This window comes from Notamacropus eugenii, chromosome 3 (assembly GCF_028372415.1).
Source record: "Notamacropus eugenii isolate mMacEug1 chromosome 3, mMacEug1.pri_v2, whole genome shotgun sequence".
NCBI lineage: Eukaryota > Metazoa > Chordata > Mammalia > Diprotodontia > Macropodidae > Notamacropus > Notamacropus eugenii.
This window is the reverse complement of record NC_092874.1, coordinates 98,245,211-98,268,996: the sequence shown is the minus strand read 5'-3', so window position 1 is coordinate 98,268,996 and position 23,786 is coordinate 98,245,211. Positions and strand designations below refer to the sequence as shown.

General features: G+C 36.3%; 1 protein-coding gene across 8 annotated transcripts in view; it reads right to left on the bottom strand.

Annotated features, from left to right (window-relative positions):
• The window catches only part of EZH2 (enhancer of zeste 2 polycomb repressive complex 2 subunit), a 104,051-nt gene that overhangs the window by 59,933 nt on the left and 20,332 nt on the right, over positions 1 to 23,786 (bottom strand). For all 8 annotated transcript variants that reach the window (XM_072652420.1, XM_072652425.1, XM_072652421.1 and 5 more), the window contains exon 2: positions 10,844 to 10,948. The gene's annotated coding sequence lies outside the window, so the exon portion shown is untranslated. The remainder of the gene's footprint in view (positions 1 to 10,843; positions 10,949 to 23,786) is intronic.

The window sequence follows — 23,786 nt, the reverse complement described above, 5'->3', positions numbered from 1 at the left end:
ACAGAATAGTCATGAGAGACATGGGAGAACCCCTCAGAAAAGAAGGAAGCAGTAATTATGAGGAACTTCATACTCTGAAATATGTTCCCATGTCTACTTGATTGCATCTCTGCTAAGTAAGGATGCAAAGTCATTAGGCTCTATATAATCTCCTCTAGTCTGGTAACAGCTGAATTGAAATAACTTGAAAACTGGTCTTCAGAAAACAGAATTAGTCACCCAAGCTTTCTGCTTTGACCATCAAAGAACTAGAAGTATCCAACGGTTCTGGCCTCTAAGACAGCTAGAATTTTGAGACAGATAAAATAGCATTGGCTTTTATTTGAAATTCCCTTCTGCATTACTTTCCAATAAAAATATTAGGGGATCCTCAGACATTTTAAATCCAAGTTGAGTTTTTTCTCTCTCTAGAATAAGCCCTATAAGGCATTCTTTTCCAGAACAAGTTTGTCTCAGCCACATTAAAAAAAATTTTTGACCAGTGCATCCACATTTTCAATTATTTTCTCCAAAACATAAGCTGCTGCATCCTCATCAGTACTGGACACCTCTCCAGAAATTTTTAAATTCTGCAATGAAACTCAAATCCAATTAATGAACCAATGCTTATAGCAAAAGTTTCTTCACTATTTACTGCACTTCCATTTTCTATTACTGCGCTAAATAAGTATGAAGCTTTTGTCTCAATGGCTATTCTACAAAAAGGAATGCATCTTTTTATTACAATCTTCAATATGCAGTTAAAGCATGTTCCATTTCTATAACTTTAACCACTTCAATTCCTTGTAGCTTTTTGCAAACCACCAAAAGCTAAAGAAACTTTGTCTTTTTCTTTTATTTCACTTTCATGTTTTATAATATTCTGTACCATAGATCCAGGCATTCCAACATCTTGTTCTATTTTAAGGGTGCTATGATCATGTCATACTGTTCATTTACATGAATGTAAATTTTTTTTTGTTCTATTAACAAACCTTTTATTGTGCTGACAGTGTTTCCATCTGAAGTATTCTTCCTTTTTTCTACTTTGTTAAGGGCTTTTGAAAAAATTAACGTAACTATTGGTAATATAGTACACACATTGGTAATATAGCACAGCACATCCACATGCGAGACAATAAATAAGCACAGACTGTACATGTTAAAACCTTTTACTGGCTCTCACTAGAAATAAAGAATCTATAGATCTTGTTATATTCCTAGCTTTTCCTCATTTTTTGGTACATTCAGTAGTGTAGGAAGCTTCTGTATGGAAACCCCCTCCAGTGATAAAAGTTTGGAGATTCATTTGTAATTTGTAGTCTGAGGGACAGTCTGGAATGGAGAGATGAGAGGTTATAAGTGATTTACCAATCATGACATACCCACTATATGTCAGAGGCAAAATTTGAACCCTGATCTAACTGACTATCCATTATATACACCAACCTGTATGTGGCCTCTCTGGATTGCATTAATTGAATTTTGACTCATTAAATGCAACCTCGCATTATTTATAATTTGACTAAATTAAATTTCACATTATTCTAACTCACATTAATTGTGACCTAGCTATGCACTAGGAAGGTGGCTGATCAAAGAGGAAAAGGATCCATATGTACACAATATTTACAACAACCCCTTTTTTTAATAGCACAGAACAGAAAACTACAATAGTCCCCTTTTTCTAATAGCAAAGTACTGAAAATTAAGGAATGCCCATCAATGGAATAATGACTTAACACTGTAGTATATAAATGTAATGGAATACTACTCTGTTAGTAAAACATGAGAAGATTTGTACAAACTGATACAAAGCAAAGTAAGGAGAACCAGAACAGTAAATATACATAACAAAACACTATGAAAACAAATAAGTTAGAAGCCTTAAGAACTCTGATCAACACAATGGCCAACCATGATTCCAGATGACTGAGGACAACGCAGTCTTAGCAACCTCCTGACAAAGAGGTAATAAACTTAGGATGCAAAATGAGGCATATTTTTTTTTATTTGGACAATGTGTAAATTCTCGTTTGATCATCTAATTTTTTTATGAACATGATTTTGGTTTTTTTCCCAATGGGAGGGAATTTTTAAATTATCTGTTAATTTTAATTTTTTGCTCATTAAAAAAAATTTCTCAAAATTTAGGGTAAAAGACGCCAATAACTTTTTTTAAATATGCTCAGGGTTCTGCTTCAGAGTTAACGTTTAAGCTCATTGAACAATTTCATTTGTACAATAAAATGTAAACATGCAATTCAAAGTAAAAAACAAATTAGAAAGCTTTTGCACATAAAAACAAGGACAGAAAGGGTTGACAAAAAGTTAAAATTACTCAACTCAGAGAAAAGATTAAAAAAAAAAACACAGGACATATCACCAGGACATATGTAACGGACAGTGAGTCCAGCCTTTCAGTCAGCTCAAGATTCAAATTCTGTCTCTGGCACAAAGTAGCTAGGTATAAGAGCAAGCAAAGTGGGATTTTTGTTATTTTCTTTTTGGAGTTCAATTTCCCAGGCTCATTGAAAACATATGAAGGACTGATCTCCTTTAAATCCCAATGGGTTCACTATGCTGAGTCATGTAGGTTTCATGCCTACTAGCTCTGAGCCAATCAAGAGCTGAGTCTTTGTTATATATACTGAGAGGCTGGCATTTTGCTTTGGGGGTTTCACTTATAAGAACAACTTTTTAATTCCCTGGATGGGACTGTGAGTAGTTGTTTATTAAGAGTCTTCCCCTTAAAACCCAGAATACTCAGATGTTGTTGGTGCTTCCCCATCCTGTGGTGTACGTAGGTAGTGGAAATTACTTTGTCAAACAGTTGGAGCGCTGTCTGTTGATCTTTGCGCTAATTTCTGTTTGTATTTTCTCCACGCTCAGGGTGTTGACTTTTCCCCTGAACTAGTAGTGAATGACTTACATATATTTAATTAAAGAAGGACTGTTAACCCCTTTGAAACTGTCTTTCATAAAGCCTATCAAAAAAACCTGTCCTAGCAGGTTATCCTGAGTGCAGTAAGTTCCCAAAAAGTTTAGAAAATGGATATACAAGGAATTAGTCAACTAAAGGTATGAACACACCCATACCTATAGCTAGAACTAGAAATTAAAGGAAGAAACAAGGAAACGTCTTTCTTCCCATTTCCTTGTCTCTTCCTTTAATTTTTACCAGCTTGCACAAAATGAAATGTTATTCTAAATGTAATTTGAAAAAGAAAAGGGTAGCCACTTCCATTCTTTCTGGTAAGAAATGTCATAAACAGATCAAAATTTAATTGACCACTATTTGTTTTGAAAATGGGTTAAAACTCAAATAAAACTTGTGGTTCATAGGTTTCTCTTGTATCATTTGTTATAAGGGATGGGTGATGGGTCTCATGGAAGTACTAGGGAGAGAGATTCAGGGAAAAACTAGGCAATATAAAAATAAAAGTTACCAATAATATATTTTTTAAGTAATCCCTCAGTCTTTAGTCTTTCACGTCGACAAACTATCCACACAGCTGTCAAACTGATATTACTACAATTATGTCACTCACTCTCTATTCAGGAAGTTTCCATGGCTCCTTATTGATTCTAGGATCCAGTCTGACTTGTTTTACATCACTCTTCTTCGTGGACTCTACATTTCAGTCAAACTGGAATCCTTGGTGTTGTACATACCTAACATTCCATCTCATCTCATGCCTTTGCAGACTGTCCCCCTATACCTAGAGTGCATTCTCTTCTCACCTCTGCCTCCTAGAAACCCTAGCTTCCTTCCAATATCAGGCAAGTACACTTCCTACAGGAAACCTATCCTGATCCTTCAGTTACTTACTAGTGTTCTCCTTCTGGTAATTACTTTGTAAATATTTTCTAAGGCCAGGGAATATCTTTTTTTTTGGTCTTTAGATTCCCAATGACCAGCATATAGTAGGCACTTAGTAAATGTTTGCTGAATGCAGTAATAAATCATTACCTAATCATGAGGTGAACAACCAAGTAAACCTTCTCACTAAAATTTTCTAATTACACTTCAATTTGAAGGTTTCCATATCATTATCTAAGCCTATGAAACTGGTAGCCATGGGGGACAAAATTTACAACACTATAGTCTCCCTAGAGTTTAACATTCACAGAAATGAAGGGAGAATTGGTGAAAGTCACTGCAAACTATCCAGCTGACAACAACTGCTGTCTCAGTATGGATAGAGTTCTAGACTTGTAATGGAGAAAAACTGGGTTCAAATCCTCAAATCACTGAACAGTGATGTTGTGCGATGCCGGGCAAGTCACTGGGGTTCTAGCTTCAATTTCATGATCTGTAAAAAGGAGATAATAATACTAACACCTATCCCATACTGTTGCTATAAGCAAGACTGTTATAAGGAAAGAAAAGAGATATGTGTAAAGCACTTTCCAAACCTTTAAGCACTACATAAATATTAGCTACTATACTCTGTGGTCAAATGCTTACAACTTCTGACAGTGGTGGTCCAGAATCTACTGGCCTCTTCTCTGCATAGTAGATGACCCTATACTTTAAGATTAACACTATTCCGAATTTGGCTTTTCTCTTCTTTAAAATAAAACTAGGGTACCCTCCACTATTAAGGGCTGAATACTGTAGTCCCATAACCCACCAGACAGTATTGTCTATATCTCTCTCTTCAGGCAGAGGCCTCAGAACTTAGCATAACTGGTATTTCTATGCTCCCTCTATCACTTCCAAACAATATTACCAAAGGAATAATTTAGGAAGCTAACTGAAAACATTTCTTTATAGGGATAGCAAAGTCCACCTCCAAGATACTCCATATGTATTAAACTTGAGGCCTCTTTATATCTCTTAATGACAGTTCAGACAGAGTACAGGATGGACATAATGGAGAAGAATAATCCTTGGAAAACTTTATGCCCTAAAGGCAAACAATTTGCCAATTTTTTTCTATCCTTTCACTGATATTTCTCTCTCTTTCTATTTCCTGTCTTTGAATGCTGTCCCCAATAGACCTAGACCTCACACTGGGAACAAGCTACTCTCTGTTGTCCTAGTGCCAAGTGCAAAAAAGGGCTCAACCTAAGTGAAACTCTGGCTTATATGAATTCCTAGCTCACTTAATATTAATTTCAAAAAAAATCCCAGCTAGGGATGTAGGTAGGAGAACCATTTGTTTGATGCATGTTCCATCTCTTATTCCAACTTCAGACTTTAAGAAAGAAAAGATGATGTAGTAGGAGAAAAGTACACCCCCAGAAGACATAAACTGACCCACTGAGGTCAACACCCCAGGGAAAAAAGAAAAGAATGGGTATATATGGAAGGAAAATCCACTACCATCTTTGTACCTATGATCAGCTAAAGAAAAGAAGGCTATGTTCTTGAAACCAGTGTCCCAGGATTCATGGTTTAAATGGATTAACTCTGTGTTCTATGTTACTGTCATACTATGAAGCTGAACAGTTGGCAAAGAAAATTTGCATGCCCAGCTGTCTTAAGGAAAAGCCAGTCTGTTGAGAGGTGGAGTACAACAGTTTGAAAAAAAACTGATTTTCTGGACAGAGCCTCCCTTGTGACAGGCTGTCTCTGTTGTGGATGCCCCTTCTCCTGCCTGGTACTTCCTCCCTCCTTCCCGCTCTGCCCCTTTTCTGGAAACCCACATAGCTAGGATCTTCTGTACTTGGAAGCTATGAATTTCTAGCTTTCCAATGCACTGGTACCTCCCTGCTCATGATCTCACAAGTAGAAAACCAATCACAGGAGCCTAAAAGACACTGTGCTTCTCTGGGGAAAAAAAAAACTCTGACTCTCTTCCTCATTTCTTAACAACCCTGGTTTTCTGAGACCATTCAAGTATCCTGCACCAAACAAGGAAGATCCACAAGCGCATAAAATGGATATTAGCTAAGTTAAAAAGGTTCTTCCAAATTCCTCCTAAGTTATAAATGCAACCCACCTTTCTGGAAAATAGACTGCATTCTTGTTTCTCAGGAGACTATGATCCCAGAATGCCTTACCCTGTCTCTTTTCCCAAGTGTTTCAAGTTAAGGCACTTCCCTTTTGTGAGTTAAGATATGCCAAACAGCAATTAACAAATAATAGTGGCATTACAGTTCAGTGTGTTGTTCGCGTAAAAACTCTCTAAGTCCAAAAAAGGAAGTGCAATAGATTAACACATCAACCAACTTAAGATTTTTTTAAGTCTAGATAAGGGATGAAAGGACAAGTGATGGAGGACACACAAAATCATGGCATGGTCTCATAATACATTGAGGAGAGCTAAAGTTCAGAATAAACTGAGCTTGGCAAGGGATGTTAAGGACAACAAAATGGAGAAGGAAATATTAGTTACATTGCAGGGAAAAAGATCAAAGGGATAAAAACTACTAATTCAGCTGGACAAGATACTGACAACAGAAGACGTGAAAAGCCAAAATGGTTCAATTCTTATATATGTCTGTTTTCTCTAACAAGAAGAGAATGACCTTAAGATTGGAAAGGACAAAATAAGAATAACTAACAGGAAGCTGAAGGCCAAGATAAATAAGGTTATAAGCAAAAAGGACAAATGACCACCCTTGAGGCGTCCTGATAAACAATAACTTCCTATGGTCCTGAAAATAATCTGACAAATCTGACTGCTGAAAAAAGATAAATGATATCTCTAAGACTAAGGAGAATGGGAAAGATGTCACAGGACTGGAGATGGCAAAGGTTGTAATTTTCAAAAAAGGGCAGAGAAAGGATACTATATACTACAGGTCAATGAACTTGACTTTTATTCCTGGCACAATTCTGGATTATATTAATATTATGAAGATGTTTCATGAACATCTAAAAAAGGACCATTTCTTGAATGAAAGGAAGTAATCGGGCTGATTTAACTCCATAGCAGTTTAAAATTTGAGCATTTCTTGAACCCTTCTGTTAAACCTTATAAATTTCAGTAATAAAATTTCAGTAAATTTCAGTAATAAAAGCATTCTCATTATCAACTGGGGCTTACTATTTATTAAGGGGAAAAAAAGGCTTCATTGAAGTAGAATTACTATCAACAGCAGCAGGAAGCCCCATGTTTATTTCCCTATAGCTAAAATCTATTATTCATACCAATAGTCAATAAATACTTATTAAGTGCCTACTATGTACCAGCCACTTTTCTAAGTACTAAAGATAAAAATATGAAAAATGAAAGACAGTCCCTGCCTTCAAGGTATTTACAATATAAGGAAGGAAGACAATGCACAAAAAGAAGCTAGAAGGAGTAAGTGCAGAAGAGAAAGTACAAGAGGCATAGTTAAAAAATCAGCGAAAGAAGTGCGAAATGAAGAGATGTCTGAACTGAGCTCTTTCCTTAAATGGAGATTTGCAGTTCATAGCCCCATCCCGCACTCATCAATTAGAGGGGTAGTAAGGAGGTAGAGAACCAAGACTGATGAGATCCTATAGGATGATGAGGTTTCCTGACTGGTGGAGAAGCCAGTCAGAGAAGTCCCAAAGTAGTGCAGCCAGGTGAAAAATAAAGACACCAATAAAACCCACAGATGCAAAGCTTTTGCACTGCACAACTCTCCTCACATTTATATAATGTTGTTATTAAGGAGGGCTGTACCGTATTATTACTATTTTACAATTCAGGAAGCTAAGTTATGTGGCTACAGTCTCCCACTATTAAAGACTAAAGCCAAGCAAGGAAGTGGATTGAATGCTTCCTGGGCCTGGAGCGAGGAATACCTGAGTTCAAATCCAGACTCAGAAACTTCTTAGTCATGTGATCCTGGGCAAGCTACTTAACTTCTCTATGCCTGTTTCCTCAACTGTTAAATGGGAATAATAACACCACCTACCTCTCACAGGGTTGTTTTAAGGACCAAAACAGACAAAACAGACTTATTATTATCACAATGCCCAAACAATGACAAAAGGATATGGCAATCTAGATTTCACCTTAAGTTTCACCAATTTACCTTACAATAAGGACTCCAAGAAAATTACGAAAAACAAAAGGGTTTTTGGTTTTGTTTTCAAAATGCCATTCAGAGGAAGGAGGAAAAACAGGGATGAGCTGCTCCACCCGGCCAGATGATATACTAACAAATAAGAACAAAAGCAGAACTATTCAACTCCTATTTTGCTTCTGTCTTCTGTAATACAGAGTGATCTTAAAATTGGGAAGGGTAAAGCACTCATAATGAGAGAGCACTGAAGAAATGGAGGTGTGGGGATAGAGTTGGTAGGAGGAGATGGAAAACAAAAAGAAAAGAAGCCAGACTTGAATCAATAAGCCTTCCCGCCTCTAAGTCCAGCTCTCTTATCCATCATGTCATCCTGCTTCTCAAATTCATAACTTTAAAAACTACAAGGGAATAAAAGATCAGTTTCACATGCAATTCTCTTTTTTTGTTCTTTGTTTATTGAAATGTTCACATGTTGATATTTGCCAAATTAAGAAAAATACAATTTTAAAAATTTTACATTGCAATTGAAGGCCAAGATAGGACAGACAAAGATACAGTAAGAAAGCATCTAGTTATTTTAAATGAGTTCACGTGAAATAAATTCATTTCCAGAGCACTGAAAGTACTTGCAACTTTGAACACAGAAATACTCTCTGCAATTTGAGACCTCTTACAGAATAGGAGAGAGCTACCATAAAACTAAAGACAATCAAACTGTCCCAATTTTTAAAAAAGAGGAAGGGGAGAAGAATGTGATACATTTTGGAATGAGTTCATCAGGCTCCACCTTTGGTTTTGCCATTTTTCACATCTTTAACACTGAGTTAGATTAAAACATTAAAACAATGCTGAACAAACCTGTACATAACATGAAGAGATAGCTAATACGCTGACTGACAAAATTAAAGATGATAAAGATCTTGATAGCAATTATAGGCCAAAATTTAAAAGACAAAAGTAAAATCATGCACTTAGATTCAAAGCTACCCAACTTTGACAAATTAGAGCTACTCTGAGCCCACTTCCTACTTAGGAAAATGAGGAGATTAGCCATGTAAAAGAATAATTAATTTATTTTAAATAATTCCACAAGACAAAACTAGGGACCAATGAGTTAAAGTCATTTTTTAAAAAGAGGATTTCAACTAAATATGATGAAGAATTTGCTAACAATTAAACAAGCTAAAAAATGCAATTAGTTCCTTTATTGAATACCGAGTTTCCCACTATAGAAAGTATTCAAGAAAAGGTTGTCAGTGACACTGTACAGTAGGAGTTCTTAACCTGAATTCTCTGAACTTGGATTTCTTTAAATATTTCAATATAACTGGTCTTCTTTGTAATCCTATGTATTTTATTTTATGCATTTAAAACATGAGTCTCTCAGTTTTACCAGACTACCAAAGTGTTCTATTACACACACACACACACACACACACACACACACACACACACTAGTGCATTGCAGGACTTTGGAATCTGCCACACTCAAGTCTGAATCCTGCCTAAGACACTTGCTAGCTGGTGACCCTTCTATTTGCTCATCTAAATTGGGGAATACTGACCTCCCAGGGTTGTGGTGAGGATCAAGATAGATATACATCAAGTATTTTACATATCTTAGCTAAATAAAATATCACAACTTCTATGGTTTCCTAGGCCAAATTCTAGGATCTTAGTAATACTATCCAGGAGACAAATCTCCAATCTCTCAAACTAAATAGTCCTTTCACAATCCCACCATAAGACTGCAAAGGGTAGTAGACAGAGTACTCGGCTTGAAGGCAAGAAGATCTTTGTTCAAATCTTAATCTCAGAAACCAACTAGGTGGGTGACTATACCCTTCTGGGTATAGGCATAGGTATAGGGTATAGGTCTTGGATTCCTTATGTGCAAAAGAAGGGAATTGGATCCCAGAACCCCAAACGTCACCTTTCAGCTTTCAATCCATGATCCCATAACTGACACTAAAAAACATTTTATACCTTTGATCAAACAAATATGTAAACAAATTTTAAGGAGAAACAAAGACTAACATAAATTTAAACATGCAATTTGAATTTGGTCTAAGGAATTCATAAGCCATTCTCGCTCATATTCTTACTAGGTTTAATTTATGAAATAAAATACTTTGTGCATCAAATTTAAGTGATAAGTAAATCACATTTAATATTTTACCTAGCTTTGTAGCTCATGATTTTAACTATATATAAATAATAGGGAAATATGGTGGGCAAAGAGATGTCTTGAGGTCTACATGACCAGTTTCACCTCTGACATGTACTGGCTACATGACCCTGATGGTATCTTAGGTAATTCTTTATTAAGTTGTTGAAAAATATGCTGAAACTACATTAGTAGAATAATATTCCTTCATCAGGAACTCCTTAAAGAGAAGAAATCACATGTCTAGGTCTTATCCCTAAAAGAATTATATTTTATAATGAAAATTTAGATCAATTTATCATAAATATTTACTTTTAAAATATGTCTCCTTCATCAGTGATACTGGATTTCATTATATTTTTCAATCTCTTTATTCCTTGGAATTTGCCTAGAAAGTTATGTACTAATTATATAAGATTTTTTTTTTGACAAGTCAGGAACATGTTACTGTGCTCAATATATAATTTAATACCAAAGGACTAAAAATTTGCCCATTTCACCATGACATATCTAAAATTAAAGGTCATATAACCATTGGACAAATAAGAACAAAATAAACAGGTTATGTTCAAGCTTTCTAAATCATTCCAAGAAAGGGAGGGTATACTCAAAGAGCACAGAATTCCAATAGGATATAAACTGCTTGAGGAAAACAACTACTTCATTTATGCTGTGTTCCCAACACCTCACGGTAGAGTCGGCCCAAAATGAATACCTGTTAAAATTTGAATCACTAACACTTACCCCTCAACAGGAATCAGAAGATTCTGATTCCAGTCCCAGCTCGGTCACTGACTTGCTGTGGGACCTTGGCAGTCACTTCACCTCTCTGGGCCTCAATTTCCTCATCTGTAAAACAAGGAATTTGGATTAGATGGTCTTTCAGGTCCCTCCATGCTCCTGTGTTCTACCATTATGCCATTAGCTGCCTTCTATAACATAATCACTTTTGTCCTGTCGCTACAGGGTTCCATGGCCACATACAGTAACATACAAAAACAGCCTGAGCTCCAGTCCTGATGCCACCAGAAATTCTTACTTGTGGAATCTGGACAAGTTATTTACTCTCTCAGAACATTAGTTTCCTCATGTGCAAAATAGAAATGATAATACACAACCAACAGTTAGAACCAGAATCAACAAATGTAAAGCATGTTTTAAACCATAAAGAGTTATCTTTACAAAAATTACACTTTTGTCTTTAACCTGCAGCAATCCTAGGTTCTCCACTACATTTCAACAGGTTCATTCCCTTGGAAAATTCATATATTCTTATGGTTTCAACTACCACTTGTACACAAATGATTCCAAAATTTCTGACAGTCTCTTATTTTTAGAAGTCTGCAAAGTATCTTCACCTAAAGGAAACCTAACGTGATAAAAACTATACCCCATAAATCAACATCCATCTAGATCCAACCCCAATCTCATTTTTCACAGGACCTAACTATTCTTCTTCTAAATTCTCTCATTTCGACCCGCTCCCTTCCTTTCCATTTCCAAAGACACTACCATAGTTCAGGTTTTCATCAGTTCACAACTATATCCTACTAGAGTTAGTCTCTTGCCACACCTGGTCTATCCCAACTCTAATCAATCTTCTCTCCACTTACAAATATTCAAGCAGTATTTTCATATGCTCTGCTCTAGAATTTTCAGTGGCATCTACATTGTTCCTTACTCTCTACTTCCCTCCCATATCTGGCACTGCCACAAGGCAGATGTGGAGTGGGACCCCTTAAACTTAGGAGAAATATAAAATCATAGGTGCTCAGTGCAGTCATGGGCAAGGTGGTGGTGAAATCATACTGTAAGTAAAGAAAAAGTGTTTAGTGCCACAGGAACCCAGGTCTTGGCACTAAAAAGACTCAGTGGTAATAATATCTAAAGAAGAAAACAAAGTGAGTAGTTAAGATTGTCGATCATGAAGCTGAAAGAATTAGCATTAGCAATGTCTAAAAAGGGCCCTGGGTCAGAACTAGAAGCATACTCAAATCCCAAGGAGTGAGCAGCAAATCAAGTCTGAGAGTAAAGAACTGAAATTCAGTACTGAATGAGCAATAGACTGCTGAGACAGGCCAAGTAAATTATAATTTGCTGAACTAGATAATAGCACTTTTTAATCCTGGCCACCTTTTAGCTTCTCCTGAATTCCCATACAAACCACAAGGCAACAGATAACTCCCTACTACTGGCTATCATTAAATCTAAACATTTCCTAGCTCTCCACCAATTCCTCCCCTCCCAGGATTTTGTCTTTCCAAATCCATCTCGTTATTTCCCAATAAGGTCCTTATGGTATCACTTCTTACACATCTCACTTGCTCCCTTTTTAGCCTTTTCTCATGTCATTCCTACTACCAGAAATATTGCTGCAGTTGCTGTTCAGTCATTCCTCACATCCAACTCTTCGTGACCCTATTTCAGGGCTTTCTGAAGTAGTTTGTCATTTCCTTCTGTTCATTTCACAGATGAGGAAATTGAGGCAAACAAGGTGAACCGACTGGTTCAGGGTCACACAGCTAGTAAGCATTTGAGGCACATTTGAACTCAGGAATACAAGTATTCCTAACTACAGCCCGAGCACTCTATCTTTTGCACCACCTCTCCCTACAATCTAGTCTAGTATACGGTATATCCATGTTCAATATTTCCACAGCTCAGTTCAAAATTCACTTCTTCAAAGACCCTACCAACATTAATTCCAAGTAATGACAACTGTTCCCCTCACTTCACATCTCTTCCATCTATATCTCCTTGAACTTATTAAATACTGCTTTGCAATTGTTCTCTAGTGTCTGTTTTTAAACTAATTAGGAACTTCATTTTAAACAATGACAACACCAATTAAACTTGTATTTACAAACAAATTAAACTTTAAAAGTCTTTAAATACATATAGCTCTCACATCTTACCACCTACTGATTCCCTCTCTGTTTTCTAATGATTATCTATTCAACACTTTATTTTTATCCATTCATTTTTTTATATAGTAATGATCAATATGTTAGTTATTTCTTCACATTTTTTCACATCTTCCCATATTTCATTCATTCACTGATTCACAAACATTAATAAGTACCAGCTATGAAAGGTGCAATGCTAGGATATAGATAGAAAATGAAAGTCTTTGCCCCAAGAAGCTTATATTCGTTGTACCAGGAGAACATGATACACACATATGTAATACAACAATTCACATATATGTCCCCCCAGACAAGGAGCCCAAGTTCAAGGCACTCTATGGATCTATTTCTGCTGAAAGCCACAGCTCATGAATCTCCACTAACATATTTACATTTATTAGTCAACCAGAGGGCACAATGTAAAGCTCAGGGCAAATGAAATGTTACAGTAAAAAAGGAGCAATAAGAAGAACGTGGTGGAATAAAGTAGGAAATTACCTGGCACTCCCAAATTCCCCCACAAACATTTAAAATAGTGTCTCAAAGTGAATTTTAGAGTCGCAGAAATAATTACGTCAGAATAAAGTAACTGTCTAGCCTAAGACAACTTGGGAGGTCATTAGGAAAGACCTGACATCCTATGGTGGTGGTCCAGTTTAATTGAAGTGTAGATACCTCCTAGCAGATACCACTGAATCAACAATAAGCCCTGGAAGTGCAGCCGTGTAGGTGGCAGCTTCAGGAACTTTCTCAGGGATAGTTTGGGGGTCAGGCTGAACTGAGGAGGAGAAGATTGCAGGGCCTCCCACTAGTTTTGGATATGGGATCCAGGTGTACTGACCAGCTGTGGTCCCAGGCTCTGACTATGGCAGAAGAGGAGCAAGTACAGGCTGGAAAGTGTGATAGCAGAAGGGGCAGGGCCTTGCTGACTATGGTTATTCCCATACAGGAGAGCTAAGTCCCAGGTTTTGGTTGCAGGGCAGAGGGGTAAGCTGCTCACTGTAGAGAGTAAGAGTAACAGCACTTGTGAATGACAGCGTGGCTAGCGTCCTGGTCACTGCTCAGAAGTGGAGAGGAATACCAAAGGCCCCGAACCCCCAGGGCAGAGCTCAGAAAACAACAATATGAAAAACCTCAAGCTTGAGACCTTATTCCCTATACCTGGGAACTAGAGCCCAAATTTAACAAAATTAACAGCCAAGAAATAAGCTGCTAAAAAAAAAAATAAGTGAGTAAAAGAGAAAGAACCCAACTATAGATAGCTATTGTGGTGATAGAGAAGATCTGAGTTCAAACTCAGAAGATAATGAAATCAAAACATCTACTTCTACTTCAAAGAAAAATGTAAAATGGTCACATTTTACACAGAAAAGAGTTCTTGGAAGAACTTTAAAGGACTTTAAAAATCAGAGACACTGAAGAAAAATTAGGGGAAAAAATAAGAATAAAAGAAAATCAAGAAAATTATGAAAAGAAAATCAACCTACTGGAAAGAGATCCAATGCACAACTAGTAATTATAACTCTGAATGGGAACAGGATGAACTCATACATAAAACAGAGACAGTAGAAAGAATTAAAAACCCAGAATCCAACAATATGTTGATTATAAGACCATATTTGAAAATGAGAGATACACATAGAATAAGAATAAAAGGCAGAGTAGAATTTATTATGCTTTGGGTGAAGCAAAAAAAAAGAAAGAAAAGCAAGGGTAGCTGTAATGATCATAGACTATTAAGCTAAAATAGATTTAATTAAAAGACATAAACAGACTACACTGTAGTAAAAGGTACCATAGATAATGAAGTAATATCAATGCTAAACCTATATGCTACAGCATCCAAATTTTTAAAGGAAAAGCTAAATGAATTACAGATGGAAACTGATAGCAAAACTATAACAGTAGGGACTTCAACCTTCCCCTCTCAGAACTAGATAAGTCTAACCAATAAATAAGAAAGAAGTCAAGGAGATGAATAGAATCTTAGATCAGCTTGATATGAGAGCTATTTGGAGAGAACTGAATAAGAATAGAAAGAAATATACTTTTTTCTCAACAGTACATGGTACCTTTACAAAAAGTGACCTTTTATGGCATAAAAACTTTATAGTTAAATATAGAAAAGCAAGAATATTAAATGTATCCTTTTCAGATTATAATGCTATAAAATTATATTTAATAAGAGACCATGGAAATATAGACAAAAAATTAAACAAGTCATAGAAATAATAATTTTATTAAAGAGAATGATAATGAATGACAAATGTTGGAGGGGATGTGGAAAAATTGGGACAGTAATACATTGTTCATAGAACTGTGAAGTAAGTGATCCAACCATTTTGGAGAGCAATTTGGAATTATGCCCAAAGAATTAAAAAAAAAACAACACAAAAAACCTGTGTATACTCTTGAACCCTGCAATACCACTATTAGGTCTGTTTCCCAAGGTGATCAAGGAAAAAAAAAAACATATGTTCTAAAATATTTATAATAGCTCTAAAGTGGTAGCAAAGAATTAGAAATTGAGGGAACGCCCATCAATGGGGGAATGACTAAACAAGTTGTAGCATATGATTGTGATGGAATACTACTGTGCTATAAGAAATGATGAGCAGGATGATTTTAGAAAAGCATGAAAAGACTTACATGAGTCTTACATAGAGTGAAATGAGCCAGAACCAAGAGAACACTGTATACAGTCACAGCAATACTGATAGAAGACTAACTGAATAACTACGTTATTCTGAGTATTATAAATATCAAAATCAACTACAAAGGACCTATGAAGAATGATGCTATCCCACCTTCCGAGAAAGAACTGATAATCAGAAGAGTATACAGTGTAGATTTACACACACACACACACACACACACACACACACACACACACACACACACACACACACACACACCCTCTGTGTCAAATGGTGGCCTTCTCTAGCGTGTGCTGGAGGGGAGAGAAGGAGGGAGACAGTTTGAAACTTTAAATGTTAACAAAAAAATTTTAATTTAAAAAAAGTAGTAATAAAACACTTCCCCTATAAACTTGGAACAAACTCTCCCACAAATACACATAAAATCTCTTCTGAAGAGTGGTCACACATAGGGAACATTCATGGAAGGAAACAAATGTATACAACTTCTATGGCTACGTCAGGGGTTGAATCTCTCCCTCAAGCTTAATGTGGCCATTCCTTAAGCTTCCCTATTTGTTCTATGGGTTAAACTACACCTATAATAAATCTTCATTCAAAAGGCTACCTTCCCAACAAATTGCCAGGGCCCTTTCGGTCAACAGTGACTCAATTTCTTTATTCCAAAACCTTTTCAGCTCTCCCATGCAAATAAGTACGGCAAGGAGTAGGTGAGGAACACAGATAATTAAGCTGCAAAAACAAGAGCTGGATAGAAGGTGGCACTGAGGTGAGCCTTGAAGGGAGCTTAAAATTCCAAGAAACAGATCTGAAGGGAAAACATTACAAACATGAGGTATGCCTATGCAATAACATGGAGGTGGGAGATGGAATGGCATGTACCTAGGAATGGTAAGTATGTCAGTTTAGCAAGAATATAGAACATGTAACAAGAGAAACCTGAGACAAGCCTGAAAAAGGTGGAGCCCATCTGTGAAGGGCTTTAAATGCCAAACTAAAGCATTTGTATTTTATTCAAGAGAAAACTAGGATTGACTGAACCTTTTTAAGCATGGAGAAAGACGCCAATCAGGTCTGTGTTTTAGGCTATCAACTTGGCAGCTTCAAGAAGGAAAAATTGGGAAGAGAAGGAACTTTTGGCAGGGAGATCAATTAACAGACTACTATAAGAAGCGGTGAATGAGTGCATGAACTACAGACAGAGAGGTAGCTGTATGACTAGAGAAAGGGAGATGATTTTGAGAACTGATAAGAACTGACAGGTTATGATGAAAGAATAAAGAAAAGTCAAGGATGTCTGGAAACTTGTGAACATTGGTGACTGAAAGGATGTGGGTATCCTTTACATTAATGGGGGACTTAGGAAGAGAGATGGGTTTTAGGAGAATAAAGTTCTATTTTGGAATTCTTCATATTTGCGTTAATGTCATTACAGTATTCCATACAATGACCTGTCACAGTTTACAGCAGCATTCTTCAAATGTTGAACATTTAGATAGTTTCTACTTCTCACAATTAAAAACAAGGTTGTTATAAATATATCTGAAGAAGCATTTGAGGGTTATCAACTATTGAGTCCCCTTGCCATAGGGCCCAGAGACTATGCTCTGACAGATTTGACCCTTTCCATTCCAGATTCCTGCCCTGCATCTCTCACTCCCAGCCCCCTCCCCACTGTCCTGTCTTCACTTTTGTATTAGTATTCCCAAATTCTGAAATAGCACATAATAAACACTTAACTAGTCTTTTCATTCATTCATTCATTCAATAGACAGCTCCTTTGGTTTTGGTAATATTCTTATGGTACATTCCTCAAAATGTAGAATTAATAGGTCAATAGAATGTAATAAGAACAACTCATGTATATAGAATTGAATAGTATGCAAAGTGCTTTCCTTACAAAACATTATGAAACGAGTAGCACAGGCACTATTGTCTCCATCTTATAGATGAGGAAACAGAAGTGGCTTGTTCATGCAAATAAAGCAAATTAGTCTGAGTCAGGATTCTAACCCTACTCCCTCTGCACACAAAGCACACTCTTTTCATTATGCCACCTTAACTCTCAGAATGAGTACCTGGAATGGAGATTGTTTCTTTCTATATTCCCCAACTACATGTTAAACACTGTACTTCACCCTTGCTCTCAAGCAGTTTACAACCACTGAGATACAGTGGGCATTTAAAAAAGTTATGTTGAATATATTTTTGTTGTGTTTTTCCTTTGTTCTCAAAGAGGACCCCGTATAAAAAGCCTATATCAGACTGCATGCCGTCCAGGGGAGGGAGGAGGATAGGGAAAAAGGGAAATTTAACACTCAAAATCTTATGGAAGTGAATGTTAAAAACTAAAAATAAATAAATTATATATATGTCTATATACATACATTAATTACTCACATATATATAAAATACACATATATCTTGAAGGCACCAGAATGAATAATGATAAAGAAAACCAAAGGAAATAACCTATAAGCAAGCATAACCCTCCAGTTCCCAGACTGCACAAAAATAAAGTACTAGAATTTTGCAAAAAGTTCAGGCCCCTTCAGGCAGAAACCAAGCCCTGAAGCACAGGAGGAGACATAGGGCCAAACAACTCAAGTATGTCAAGAAAACTTGAACAAGAAAACCACAAAATGCAAGAAAAAGGTGAATCGTGGTTGTGAGCAACATGACACAGAGAGGTACTGCCATTCATACGATCAATGACAGAAAAACTGCAATTTATTATGCTCAGAATGAATGCAAGCATCACTGAACAAAAAAAATCAGTGAGCCCCAAATATCCATTTCAGTAACCTTAATTCAGTTTTATAAACAGGATAGGTTATTTTAAAGAAAGCAGAAGGGAAAGTTAATGATTTACACATCAAAGAACAGATGGCAAAAGGGAAGATCTATATCTTGTAAAACAGGAAACTAGCCGTTTAACACCAACTATAGTTGATTCAGGTAGAGCAGGAACTAACTAGTTAAAATTAGGGCTATAGTTGATGTCTCTTCTTGATTTTTGCAGACTGTGGTTAAATTACATGATGTGCTCATCTTAAGCAAATGGCAGTAACAAAGTTAAACCAGAAATACTCTTATGACAATACAACCAATAAGAAAATTCAAAGAAAAGAAATAAAAAATCAGAAAAGCAGATGATGTGTGCAAACAATAGAATATGTACAAATTTACTTAACTTGCAGTTAGAGGAAAGGGAATTTTTACAGAAGGATGGAACTGCTCTCCAGTTCTTAAGAGACTAAATTTAGGACACCAAAAGATTTAAAGGTAACAAGGTTCTGCTTTAGGTTAACAGGAAAGATTATCACCAGAAACCAGTTTGTATTAGGATATTTTAGCTTTAAAGCAAACTGCCCATTCCTAGGAGGGCCACTGTCATTCACACAGATCAACTTAAAAGGCTTCAAAGTGTTTTGTTTTGTCTTTTTACAGGAAGGAAAAGGTTTTGGAAAAGCTTTGTGCTCAATTTTATAAATAAATTTAAATGCACTTAATTTTATAAATAAATTTAAATTTATGAAGAATACCTTCATAATGATTTTGCTTATTTATGATGCAAATCAACACCTAATTTATCAGTTTTGAAAATCTTTGTTCAACACGTTTCTTAAAGAAGATACACCTATATTTAGATTATGGGCTGAAACTAGACAGCCCAGGATTATAATTCTGTATAACATCAACCTAAAGTATCACTCCATGTTAGCAGGTGAAGGGATTTTAAAGATCTCTGAATTTTATAATGAAGAAACTAAAATCCCAAGTCATAAAGATAAATTGTATTGCCCAAGGTTACATAGCCAATAGCTAAATTCAGTCTGGAGCCCAAGTGTCAAGACTCCAGGCCTAGTGTTAATTCCATTATGTTATACTCCAGGGCAGATACAGAAAAATATTAAGTCCGTTAGCCAGTAAACAAACATTTAAGCATGAAGGAAACAAAAAGAAACAAACCACAATATCTATCCTCATGGTGCTCATAATTTAACTGGGTAAGAGTAGGGGAGAAGCAATAAGAAGCAAACAAATATATACAAACAGGTCATAAACAGGACAAAATAGGAAATAATTATGACAGAATAAATTGATTATTAAAAAGGCTTTTTGCACAACAAAAAGCAATAGACCCAGAATAAAAAGAAATAGATTAGAGTGAAAAAAACTTCAATAAATAGATTTTACAAGTACTATGAGATCCACAATCTATTCAAAATTCAAACAAATTTATAAGAACCATTCTCCATTTAGACAAGTGATCAAGGCAGTCCGAGAAAGAAACGCTAATTATCCATAACCATACCAGTGTTCAATTCTGTGATAATCAGAGAAGTCACAGTAAGACAACTCCAGTATTTTACCTTACACCCATCAAATTGGTTGTGGCTATTTTTTTTTTCAAAAAGCATGCAATTATACCAGTGTTCTCTGGCCCCACCTTCTATGTTCCCTCCAGCAGCCAATATAGTCCTCCCTGAACAGTAAAGGACCAAGGCCCGCCCCTACAGTCCTTCCTTATCATCCAAGAGTAGATGAAGACACTTATACAACTTAGATGAGCTGGGCACTGTAAACTACAATCCTTCTGATTACCACGGAAGACCAAGTAGCCTTATCATCTACTCTACCACTGTGCCCTAAGGGCCGCCAAATCTTAGAAAATTAACCATCTACCACTGGGGAAAAGAACTGAAGGGAAATGTGAAAGGGAAAGGGGGAAAAAAAGGGGGGAAGGAAAAGAGAAAGGGAAAAGAGAAGAGAGTGGAGGGGAGGTAAGGGAAAGAAAAAGGGAAAGAAAGGAGAAGAGTAAAGGTAACAACATAAGCAGAGGCCCAGAAATAGATACAAAGCCCATTATGTAAAGAGTTCTCTCTTTCTAAAGTACAATTTAGAAACTAAGGTTCACAAAGGGAACGGTCTATATGATGTTTTCTGCCCAAAAACTTCAAGAAAAATAATAGGAGCAGAACAAAGGTCGGTACACAATGTTCACTGACCAAAGTCTCCAAAACTGTCATTTATGAGCACTTATGGAACATCATGGCAAAATCTGGTTGCACAAAGAACTTCATCAGTATTATACACCAGTTTCTCACAGGAGTTTTGGATAATAGACCACACTCTTGCATTTTCCCAGTCACCAATGGAATAAAGCAAGGCTGTTCACTTGCTCCCAAGCTTTTTACCATCATGTTTTCAACAATGCTGTCAAACTATTTCAACTAGGAGAGTATGGGAAACGATGTATTTATTTTTACATGTATTTAAAATCTATCTCCTACTTCTCCCTCCCAAGTAAACAAAAAAGAGAGGAAAAAAGGGGGAAAAAAACCCTTCATCATACCCCAGGAAAACAAATTCCCATTGCTCATGCCAAAAATGTCTATCTCTTTCCCTCTCTCTCTCTCTATCAACGTTAAGTTCATCAGTGCTCTGGCAGGGAATGAATGACATGTTTCATCTTCCTCTTCAATATTCTAGATTCATAATTTAGCATTTAATTTTCCATTATCACAAAGACATATATAGATATACACATATAAAGCCACATACACACATACACACACACATATATATATATTTATAGCCAATGTTCAAAATTTTAAAGTATTTTATTTTATTTTGAAAAATGAAGCTCAACTAAAACCCTATTCTAAAGACTCATCATGGCATGGAAATGTCCCTGAATCACTGCTGAATGCCAGCTCCAACAGGTCCTATCAAAAAAATAAATGAAAAGGTTCAATTTTAATCTGGTTCTGCTGTCTGAGGATTAGGCTAACTAAATTGTGATGCTATTCTCAATGGTGTCATGACCAGGTGATATATATATATATATTTTAATTCACAACAATTCAGTAGAAGTGCCCAAATAAAAGCTTAAATTCATGAAATATTTAAGTAAAAACTGTCTTACTTTCTCCTGTTAAATCTTCATATTGAAGATATTTTGTGATTCTCTACTTTTCTCAACTATAAAGTCATTCCTTGAGCCAGATCATAAAAGGGTTTAATATTGAACAGGAATTTGCATTTTATTCTATAAACAGTAGGGTGCCACAAGTGCTTCCTGAATAGGGGAGGGTGATGTAGTCAGACCAGTACTTCAGGAAATTCACCTTATAGCTATGCAGAGTATGAATTGGAATAAGAAGACTTGAAGCAGGGAGTCCAATTGGGAGACCACTGCAATAGGAAAGTTGAGAAGTGATAAAAAAGGGAATGAACTAGGGTGGTGGCTATATGAATGCAAATAAGAGAATATATACAAGGCATATTGTGGAGGCAGAACTGGCAAGACTTGGAAAACTGCTTAGATATATGGGGTAAGGGAAAAAGTGAAGAGGAAAAGATGACTCCAAGGTTGCAAAAACCTAAGTGACTAAAAGAATGGTGGTGAACCTGAAAAAATCAGGAAATTTGGAAGAGTAGACAGATACCAAGTTGTTTTAAACAGATTAAATGAAGCACCTATGGGGCAACCCAGTTCAAAATGCTCATTGGCAATTGGTGATATCAGTGCAAGAAAAAGTCTAGGGATGAATCTGGGAATCATCTGCATTGAGATGGTAAATGAACTCAAGAAAGAATGAATCAAGAGAGAAATGGGAGACAGAAAAGAAAGCACAGGAGAGCCTTGTGCTTTACCCAGACCACAGACCTAGAAGAAAATTCAGCAAAGGAGACTGAGAAGAACAGTCTACAGACAGATAGAAAGAGAGCCACGGGATACAACATCACAAAAAAACAGAGAATATTCAAAGGGAAAGGGTAGTCAACAGTGCCAAATGTTGCAGAGAGGATGAGAACTAAGAAAAGGCCACTGGCAATTAAGGCATGACTGGTAATGTATAGAGCAATTTCAATCATGTGATGAGACAGAAGTCAAACAGAAGGATTTAGGAGGTAGTGAGATGACAGAAAAAAGGCAACAAGTATAGCGTTTCCTATGATTTGGGCTATAAAAGGGAAAAGAAAAATACCTTTATTTTCTCTAGATTCCTGATACGTTAAAGGAATAGGGCCAAGAGAGGTGTTGTGCTTTGAAGGATGGACGATCTGAGAATATTTGTAGAAGAAAGAGAAGGAGATGATAAATAGAGATGGAAAATTAAAGAAAGAAGAGATGATTGTGGGAACAATCTACTGAAGGAGATGGGCCATCACTGCATCAGAGACTAAAGGAGGAAAGAATGGGGGAACGATATCAGAGGTTAGGAAATAGAGAAAAGGAAAGAGCTCACTGAAAATGGCCTATCTTCTCCTAGTAAGTATGATTTGAGAGGGGGGTTTGAGAAGAAAAAGTTTGGAATGGTTACTGTGAGTAATTCATTATCAATTAGGAAAGAATAAAAGTACTATAACACAGCAAGAAGAGTTCAAGAATCCTGAAATTGTATCTCATTTAGGAGTCTTCACTGTTCCCGAGCTTGATACAAATAGCATGGTATCAAGTGCAAAAAAGAACATCTAGATCAATGATGTCAAACTCAAATAGAAACAAGGGCCACTAAACTTTACATAAGGATCGCTGCAGGCAGCATACTGACTTGGAAAACCCTTTATTAACATTATTTGTGGTCTACTGTATTTTTATTTATTTTTTTTTAATTAGTGTTGGGCATGGTGTTTGACACTTCTGATGGCCTTCAATATCCAAAGGGAACCCCTATTCAATTAGGGGTCTAAGCTTGACATTCTCAAAGACAGTGGTCACATCTGAGGAACATACCACTTCCCTATTTTATCCCTGGCTTAATCAGAGTCAAAGAAAGCTCTCTCTCTTTTTTGTATGGGAGATCCTTTAAGATACCATCTGTTCAACTAAAGCAAATGATTTGTTTATGTTAACAACAATAAGTACAGGTATAGAACCATATTTACTCAGCAAGGAAAAGGAGGTAATTGGAAAAGAAATGGGAACGTATTAGGGAAGGCAGGGATTAGTCATAAACAAAACAAATTCCAAGCTCTGAAGGCAGATCATGAAAGAAAATTTAAAAGAAAACAAAGAAAAAGTAAGAACCTGTGATCTGGATTTGAGAAAGAAGAGAAGACCACAAGGGAGCAGAAATAAAATGCTTCAAGTATAAATCATTAGTGTTAAAC